Source organism: Sinohyriopsis cumingii, chromosome 16, assembly GCF_028554795.1.
Source record: "Sinohyriopsis cumingii isolate HCF-2022 chromosome 16, ASM2855479v2, whole genome shotgun sequence".
In the NCBI taxonomy this organism is placed as follows: Eukaryota; Metazoa; Mollusca; class Bivalvia; order Unionida; family Unionidae; genus Sinohyriopsis; species Sinohyriopsis cumingii.
This window is the reverse complement of record NC_142976.1, coordinates 38,191,791-38,201,547: the sequence shown is the minus strand read 5'-3', so window position 1 is coordinate 38,201,547 and position 9,757 is coordinate 38,191,791. Positions and strand designations below refer to the sequence as shown.

At 37.8% G+C, this 9,757-nt stretch overlaps 1 pseudogene; it reads left to right on the top strand.

Annotated features, from left to right (window-relative positions):
• The first annotated feature begins 2,726 nt into the window (after positions 1-2,726).
• LOC149780237 (general transcription factor II-I repeat domain-containing protein 2 pseudogene) lies at positions 2,727-4,933 on the top strand (annotated as a pseudogene).
• Positions 4,934-9,757: the final 4,824 nt, after the last annotated feature.

Genomic DNA, 9,757 nt, shown 5'->3' with positions numbered 1-9,757 from the left:
AGTATCAATTCTCAAGTGAAGAAGGCATATCATCTTTACTTCGGATGCAAGGTTGGTGACCAAGACAAGCCTTGGGCTCCGCATATATGCTGTGCTACATGTACAACACAGCTTTCACAGTGGTTGAATTGCAAAAGGTCATCAATGCCGTTTGCAGTCCCAATGGTGTGGATAGAGCCAAGCAACCACCTAAATGACTGTTACTTCTGCTTGGTTCCTCCTCTTTCCGGCGGAATAACGAAGCGAAAGAAGTCGAGAATAGTCTACCCAAACATTCCGTCTATATTGAGACCAGTTCCACATGGTGAGGGACTTCCTATTCCAGAACCTCCAGCAGAATATTCTCTTGATTCATCTGACGAAGACAAAGGTGAGTCGACCTGTTCTTCTCCTGGTCCATCAGCATGCAGTGATCCAGATTTTCACTGTGGTGCATCATCAACCCCACACAGAATAACACAGGAAGAACTAAATGACCTGATTCGTGATTTGGACTTATCAAAGAACAAGGCAGAATTGCTAGGATCAAGACTCCAACAATGGAATCTTCTAGAAGAAGATGTCACAATTACTGCATATCGAAAGCGCCACCAGCAATTGGAGCCTTTCTTCAGAAAGGAAAGTAATCTGATATTCTGTTCCGATATTGAGGGCCTCATGAATGCTTTAAAAATCACTCATGACCCACAAGAATGGAGACTATTTGTGGACTTTTCGAAACTGAGTCTCAAGGCTGTGCTTTTGCACAATGGAAACATTCTTCCATCTATTCCAGTAGCGTATGCTGTCCACATGAAAGAGACATACGATAACTTAAGGCAGCTACTGAATTCCATTGAGTATAACAAGTACAGCTGGCACCTCTGTGGTGATTTGAAGGTAGTTGCCCTTTTAATGGGACTGCAGCAAGGATATACAAAATACATGTGTTTCTTATGCGAGTGGGATAGCCGAGCAAGGGAAATGCACTACATGAGGAAGGAATGGACTCACAGGCAGAATGTAGCCATTGGAGAGAAGAATATCCAACACCCAGCTCTGGTTGAGGCTCAGAAAATCTTGCTACCACCCCTTCACATCAAACTAGGTTTGATGAAGAACTTCGTGAAAGCCATTGACCGGATTTTGCCAGCATTCCGATACCTGCATGAAAAATTCCCTCGACTCAGCGAAGCAAAGATTAAAGAGGGAGTTTTTGTGGGTCCTCAGATTCGAGAGCTTTTCAAAGATGACCGGTTCAACAACTTGCTGGAAGGTGACGCGAAACAAGCATGGAATGCTTTTCGCCTAGTTTCTACAAACTTCCTCGGAAATGTTAGCGCAGAAAACTATAAGGAACTAGTAGAAGACATGTTGATGAAGTATAAGAAACTTGGCTGCAATATGTCTCTAAAGATTCACTTCCTTCATTCCCATTTGGATTTCTTTCCTAGCAACTGTGGTATTGTTAGTGATGAACACGGCGAACGTTTTCATCAAGATATCGCAACAATGGAACAAAGATACCAGGGAAAATGGTCCACTACAATGCTGGCTGACTACTGCTGGACACTCCTCAGAGATGCTCCCGAACAGCTGTACAAGAGACAGGCGAAGAAATCTAAGATGTAGTCAATGACTTGATTTTTTATAGGTAGGCTATTACAGTTGACCTTTTACTATTGGAATGCATTTCGTTATGTAAACATTAATTTCTTGCAGATTACAAAAAAACTAGAGCCAATTTTGCAATTTGACTGTCATATTCGTGTTCAGCACATAAAAATTGATAAGAATTGACTAATTTTATTTCAGTAACATGACTTTTGTAAAAATTTGTTGTCCAGTGTTATAGATTGACGCCCGGGGGCGCGGGTACGCACAGGCGACAAACCTAGATCCATTGCCGGAGGTAGTTTTTATAATACTTGGGGAGAATGTGGTTTTTTTTGGGACCCGAACGTTATTGTGGGCCAGCTTTTACAGCTGTGTCATCAGTTATTTAATTCTGGTGTGCAGTTTATTTTTATTGGAACAATGTTGCCGCGGTACCAACCAATGGGTTTGTGTGTCTCGTTCCCAGTAAGGGCGGAGGGCTCGGGTGATTAATCATGAACTTTCCAGGGTCATGGAGGCCATTGCATTGCACGTATTGCATTGTGTCGTTTTGATGGATTCCGTGGAATTTATATGGACAAGGACGGGTACATCTAAACGCAAAGGGGGTGTATGTGGCTCTACACACGGATTCTTTTCTCAGAGAGAAAGAGAGACTTTAATTAACTGGACAGTGTAGAGTGCTTTAACAGAGTCCTTAAAAGGAGCCAGTTTTATCCGACATCTCTGTTATAACGTATTGCTTTTGTTATAGCTTTGTATCATTGTTACATCGTGTTGCTTTATTAGGCACCGATCTTGACAGTATCATAGTATTGAGCTTAGTAAGAAAAACGGAATGAAATTGTACCGGTATACGCGGACGTGATCAAAAACATTCAGTCGCGCGTTTTCCTGGTTTCTAATATTTTTCATATACCTTATTCTATGGTCGATTATATATTTTGAGATATAAAGGATATTTACTAACATAGTTTCGGCAAACTGAAAGCTATACCTTAAATCACATGTGTCAAACTCAAGGCCCGCGGGCCACATCAGGCCCGGCGTACAATTATATCCGGCCCGAGAGAAAATTTTAGGCAAAAATATTTTTTAATGGCCCTGCGATATAAAGTGCAAATCAAATTCCCTAATTAGCAGCCTTGCCGAACGATAGGCTATCTGAGAGCGTTCTCGCTTCGATCAGAATAAGCGAAAATAAAAGTTGTGTAGTGAGTGGATGTTCGTCGTTACAGTAACCTAGCAACGTTCAGTTGCTCGTTTTGGATTGGCGCATAAGAAATGAAAGTAGTGTTGTGCCCGGATATTACATCACCTTTTCCCGCTACGGCTAACGTGATATCAATCAAGCGTCTGTCGGTCGATGCACAATCTTTTTTTTTAAATCAAAGCTAGTCTTTAAAATGGCCAAGAGAAAAGTTGATTCTGAAAACAGAGCCTTTCAAAGCCGCTGGGAGGCTGAATATATGTTTACTGATATTGGCGGTAAACCTGTGTGTCTAATTTGTGGAGATAATGTGGCTGTGATCAAGGAATATAATCTGAGGCGGCACTACGAGACTAAACATCAAGACAAGTTAAAAAGCCTGAATGCAGAGCAGAAGCCACAGAAGGTAGAAGAATTGAAGAGGCATTTAACATCACAGCAGACGTTTTTCACCAAAGCAAAATCACAAACTGAAGCTGCTGTGAAAGCAAGTTTTATTGTGGCGGAGGAGATCGCAAAATCAGGCCGACCATTTTACAGAAGGAGAGTTTCTGAAGCGCTGCATGATGAAAGTGTGTGACGTCTTGTGTTCAGACAAAAAGCAGATGTTTGCAAATGTAAGCCTTAGCAGCAATACGGTTGCTAATCGGGTTTGTGAGATGGCCACTGATGTGAAAACACAGCTGATCGAAAAGGGCAAAGACTTTGTTGCATTCTCCCTTGCTGTCGATGAAAGTAATGACACGACCGACACTGCACAGCTCGCCATCTTCATCCGTGGAGTGGACTCCAGTTTGAATGTTACAGAAGAAATATTGGACATGAAATCCATGCATGGGACAACGACAGGAAAAGACATTTTTGACAACGTATGTCAAAGTTTAACCAACATGAACCTGCCTTGGGACAAACTTGTTGGACTTACAACAGATGGAGCACCGGCGATGTGCGGCGAAAAAAGTGGACTAGTTGGAAGGATGCGGTTAAAGATGCAGGAGAACTGTACTGGTGAATTGATAGCATATCACTGCATCATACACCAAGGATCGCTGTGTGGTAAAGTCCTCAACATGGAAGGTGTAATGAGCACTGTAACACAAACCGTCAACTTTATCAGAGCCAAAGGTTTAAATCACCGCCAATTTCAGTCTTTTATACAGGAAATAGACTCAGAGTTCGGCGACATGCCTTATCATACAGAGGTGCGGTGGCTAAATCGGGGAAAAGTTCTCAGTCGATTTTTCCAGCTGATCGAGGAAATCTGTCAATTCATGGACAGCAAAGGAAAAGACTCCACAGTTTTTCGGGATAAAAAGTGGAAATGTGAGTTGGCGTTTCTGTCTGACATAACCACTCATCTCAACGACTTGAACCTGCAGCTCCAGGGACGGGACCACTTGATCACCGATATGCATGATGCAGTGAAGGCATTTCAAGTGAAGCTGCGCTTATGGGAGACACAAATGCACCAATGCAACTTGTCTCACTTTTCTTGTTGCCAAGCAATGTTGAACCAAGTCAACGCTATGGTGTTTCCCAATGCACACTTTGCTGACAAACTTAACTTACTTCGCGCCGAGTTCGCACGGCGCTTTAGTGACTTTGAAGCACATAAAAGTAATTTCAAGCTGTTTCGTAACCCATTTGCCACAGACGTGGAAACTGTACCTGTAAATTTGCAGATGGAGCTAATAGAGCTGCAGTGTAATGGGACACTAAAGGCAAACTACGACACTGTGGGGCCTGCACAGTTCACTCGTTTCATTCCTGAAGAGATGCTTCAGCTTCGTCTACATGCGGCTCGAACCTTGAGCATGTTTGGTAGCACATATCTGTTTGAGCAGCTGTTTTCTGTGATGAAGATAAACAAAACATCACACAGGAGTCGTCTCACTGATTAACACTTGCAGTCCATCATGAGAATCTCAATGACACAGAACATTACTCCCAACATAAACGAACTTGTAGCCAAGAAAAGATGCCAAACATCCACCTCTGACAAATTGGCATAAGAGCGAAAATGGGTATGCCAATGATTTTTTTATTATTAAAACTTTTTTGTTTTATTTTATATTAATGTTTTAAAAAGGTTTAATTTTTCGCTTATTGAATGTTTATCCTGTTCGGCCCGCAACCTTACGTGTGATTCGAGTTTTGGCCCGCTGAGCGATTGAGTTTGACACCCCTGCCTTAAATTATAAAATACTGTTTTTGTTAAAGCGTTGTAGCATTATTACATTATGTTGCTTTCTTAGGCACCAAGAAAAACAGATTAAAATTGAAGAATGCGCGGACGTAATTTAAAACATTTTCAAGTCTGTTGTTTTATATGAAGTTGTGACGCCAAGCTTGATCAGAAAAACGGGTTGAAATTTATAAAAGCGCGGATGTAATTAAAAACATCATGTACTTAACTTGAATTTTTCTGGAATTTTGGAATTTAAAGATGAGAATATTTTTAAGTAAAATGTTTGAGTAATAGTGGAAAAATCTTTGACAAAGTCCATAAGAGGAGTCATATTTGACGACTGTCTCAATTATTTTAAATGTTGTATTGAAATATAATGTTTTGTAATTTTAATCTTTCTTCGAGTGATGTTGTATTATAAATTTTGGATATCTCATTGTACAGATATGTTAATTTTTAAGTACATTTTTTTGAGTAATAGTGAAAAAATTTCGATGTGTGCGCCTATTCGGTCGTGTACGTCCAATTACAAAACCGGTCTGTGTATATCGCTTGACATTGTCACTTCAAGTTGGGAGCCCAACATTACCTCATGTCACTACCACTGTTGACGACAAAACTACCGGGTACATGTGCACCGTGAAGAACGATCATGCATGCATGTCAATAATTAAAAAGGTAAAGTAAACAAACTCAAAGTTTTGCGACTGTCACACGTTTTATGGATTTATTAATCTGCTATAAAATTAGGATACATTGTTTCTTTCGATAAATGAAAGCAGAACAACTTGTATAGCTTCGTCACCCGAGTCAGACAATGAGACGTTATTAATCCAATTAATCCTATGTTCACCCTCGCGATATTCATTCGTGCCCTGTAGAAATAATCCAACTAGATTATTTCTTGTATGCATTTATCTTTAAAACAAACAAACAACAACAACAACAAAATTGGACCCACGGCAAGATATCCTACTTTCACTTTTAACAGTTGAGTTGTCCTGGGCCATCGATTAAGTTTCAGTCGACTAAGTTTAAACTACTCGTAATCATTATTCTACCATATCAATCAGTTTTACGAATGCATTGTAATCCCGATAAGATTTAATAATTATCAGCGTCTATTCTCAATAACTCCGACGAACCACGTTTTGGTCTACATGAACCTACTTAAAGCCAATCTCAGCGCCATCTATTTATTGTGACAAATCTCTTAGCTCAGATTATATCCCGGATAGAAATATTCCCTGCAACGGCGAATTGTATATCACTTCTACATTAGTAATAAAATGTTGATTGCTTTCATTACATATGTGATCATACCAGTAGAGATGAGGAACGCATTTAAACTGTACATGTTATTAGCACACCAAATGTTATAAAATAACGATATTTGATCAAATAAATTTTACTATAGAACACCTTGTTATTTCAAGCTTAAAGTATGAGGTCTGTTAACCCTAAAATTCAAAAGGACTGGTCGTCCTGTATGCACCAAAATACCTTTGCTTATAGTTTATTCATATTCTTTTCAGTTTGTTTTGTCTAATCATGATGACATTGGGCTAAAGAATTTCATTTCACTACTACCAAAATCCAATGGAAAATCTAAACAATCAACAAATAAGACGAATTTAAGCCTGGCTGGAGGTAACGAGAATTGGTTAACATTAACGAATGGGTTCTAAAATTTTGTTACTAAAGAATAAGAAAAACAAAGCGAAATATTACAAAAATAAATACTAGCACTATACTATGAAATGCAAGCCCGACTTCACCACTTCTCCGTATTTGAAAAATTCACATATCGATTCAAAAGACATTAAGATACGCATAATTCTCATATGACCATGGCTCGAAATGAATCTTGTGAATTAGCCCTTCTTTTGAACATTACCCGTCAAAATGTCGTTCTGGAGGCGAAAGAAGATAGTTATTCCATGAGATAAAACTAACTGTTGATAGCAAAAAAAAAAAAAAAAAAAAAAAAAAAATGCTTTTCCTCAATTTTATTTACAAATTCATCATATAAGAATTTTAATAAACATTTCAGAAGAATGTTTCATTAAAATTCACACAGTTAAAGACTGATCATGCCTTCAGAGAATTTATAATGTCCAGGCCAAGGTATTGGAGGCAGTAAATTCAAAATGGATTTGATAAATTTTGAATGGAATTTGCTTGCTGTTACAATTTGCATGATTATTTAGGGTTGTTTTTCAAATTTGAAAAATAAAATAATAAAGGACAAAAAAATTTACGATAGTTCTACCTTCAGTGATAATGACAGTAATGAGAGAGACAGATTCCAATGCGTATACAAAAGAAAGAATAATGATAGAAAAGTATTTACCTAGCTTATAATCACTTTTGCTAATATTTGTGGAACTTGTGTCCATCGATGTGTAAACAAACGATAAGACGCATTGATTTTCCACCAACTGTCCGAATTGCTACGCTGACAAATGACTGTTTCTCTCATTACCACAAGGAAACTAATTACTTACCACTTTTCTAGACCTTTAGTTGGTGAATGTCAAATGTACACACTTTCGTTTTTATCTAACAACTCTTAGTACAGTAAACATTTGAAATATCTTATGTCTAATTAGATTAATTTGAACGCCTTGGTGGTTTTGACGAGAATGCTTCAAAGCAGAAGCACAGGAGTTGGAATACAAGTATCAGAAACACCCCTACACATTATGGTATAACGTATTGGATTTTTATGGATATATTTTCTGACAAGATTTTTTTACGATAGAACGCCAAATATTTGTTATATATAATTTGTCTTGAATGAAAATGAAGAAGATCTGACTGCCAAAATGTCAGCTCTGTAGATAACAAGGTTGGAATCAAAGCCTAACTGACTTTGGGTTCAAGTCCAATATCATTGTTTATATTTGCTTACTTAACTAAACTTGTCAAAGTTACTTCTGTGTCTATAATAACATGATTATACTTCGAATTTTGTTGTTTTTCATTAACAGTTTGACATTCTACACTCTTGCAAACATTTCAAGGTCAAACGTCTTTAATCATGTTCTAAAATGTATGAAGTAGTCAACCATCCATCTTATATACTTCAGCCAAAAAGTATACATGAATTATCATCCAACCCAGTCATTAGATATATCTGAGGAATACCCTTTAACGATGCCATCCAAATTACTTGGATTTTTAAAAACAAATACTTTATATCAAATAAACGTAATTCAGTATTTGGGTATATCTTAAGGGTATATCAGACGGATTCAACACTCATCCATCCATGTCACCATGTTCAAGGTAGAGGCGATTACACAGACTTTCCTACTGTACTTATCTTGTGAGTATATTAACTAAAATGTGCAATAAAAATATATTTGTTTGCAAATTTGATGTGTTGGTTTTTTTATATAAAATATGACATGATTTCGAAACTCAGCAGTTTATAGAGAAAAGGACTTTTATTTAACAAAATCTTATTTTTGCAAGTAACGCTTGCGTCCCTTCATGGAGATAATTACGGTTGCGGCGTATACGAGGAATTTTATATCGATTTTTTTTTCTTCCTTTGTCTATTTCATATTTCTTTTTCAGTCGAAGTCGATAATGCTGGACCCTTTCAGGAGTTTGTGCATTGCAAGAAATTTTCATTTCCGGGCACTATAAAAACACGTTATGGCTTTCACATACAGTACTCTCGTTGTTGGCAATAAATGGCCTATTGCTCATAAACATTGCACTGAAAGGATGTGGAAATCTCAGTCATTCATTTCATTCCACCGGTTATGGTCTGCAGTTTTGTTAGAGTACAGGTCTCTTCTTCCAAGGAATTGATTCAATAAGCTCCTTTAGATCTTCCCCGAAGGCATTCTGCAAGACGTGATTTAAATTAAACCATATTGTTCAATCAAAAACCATGTAAACATTTCATCGTCTGCTTCCAAAACAGCTTGTACATAGAATGTATAGCAAATATAAAGCCATTATATAAACAGCTCAGCGTTAGGATAATAATTTCAAAAGATATACATGGTTTTCATATTCATAGGGATGATAAGTACTTTTGATTATCTTTAACTAACTGAAATAAAATATCGTCCCTTCCATATTCAGCCTTTCAAGATTACAAAAGGATCATTCCTCACACTGATTATGCCTTTCTACTTTCATTGTCTGAGCTATATTTCTGACAGACATTCCAGGAAATCCGCCATAGTGGTTATCTCGGCTTTTTCTATACAACATTTCTGCAGCAACTGTTCTTTGAGATAGCCAACTGTCCGTTGCAATGTATATATCTTCTTCTGTTTTGGATAGCACCCTGCCATGATTGGTCTTTGTTTTTATGAATTTATGAAGTAGCAGTATACCTTAATTTACGTGCGGCTGTTGGTACCCAGTCACACTGACTAGTTTGATTGCACATTTGGGTTCATATCTTACAAATTCTGCTTGATATCACGATCCTATCGTATGCCCATCGCCAGTAACAACAATGATCACATTGAAGAGAACTTATATTGTTCCTTGGAAATGGTTTTCACACTAAATAATATTTTCTCCGCATTTGGATGTTCTCTTTATCAGAAAGAATGCGTGCGACTGCGTCTGGAAATGTTTCTGTAAGGAATGCTTCACCGTATGTCTAGACATGCAATAACAAACAAGTTTGATTTAAGCTCACTGTCCAACTATGTACAAGCTCCAGTATGAAGAAACTTAGTGTCTTATTAACAGCGGTGATCCAGCATCGGATACTACTGATAAGCAAT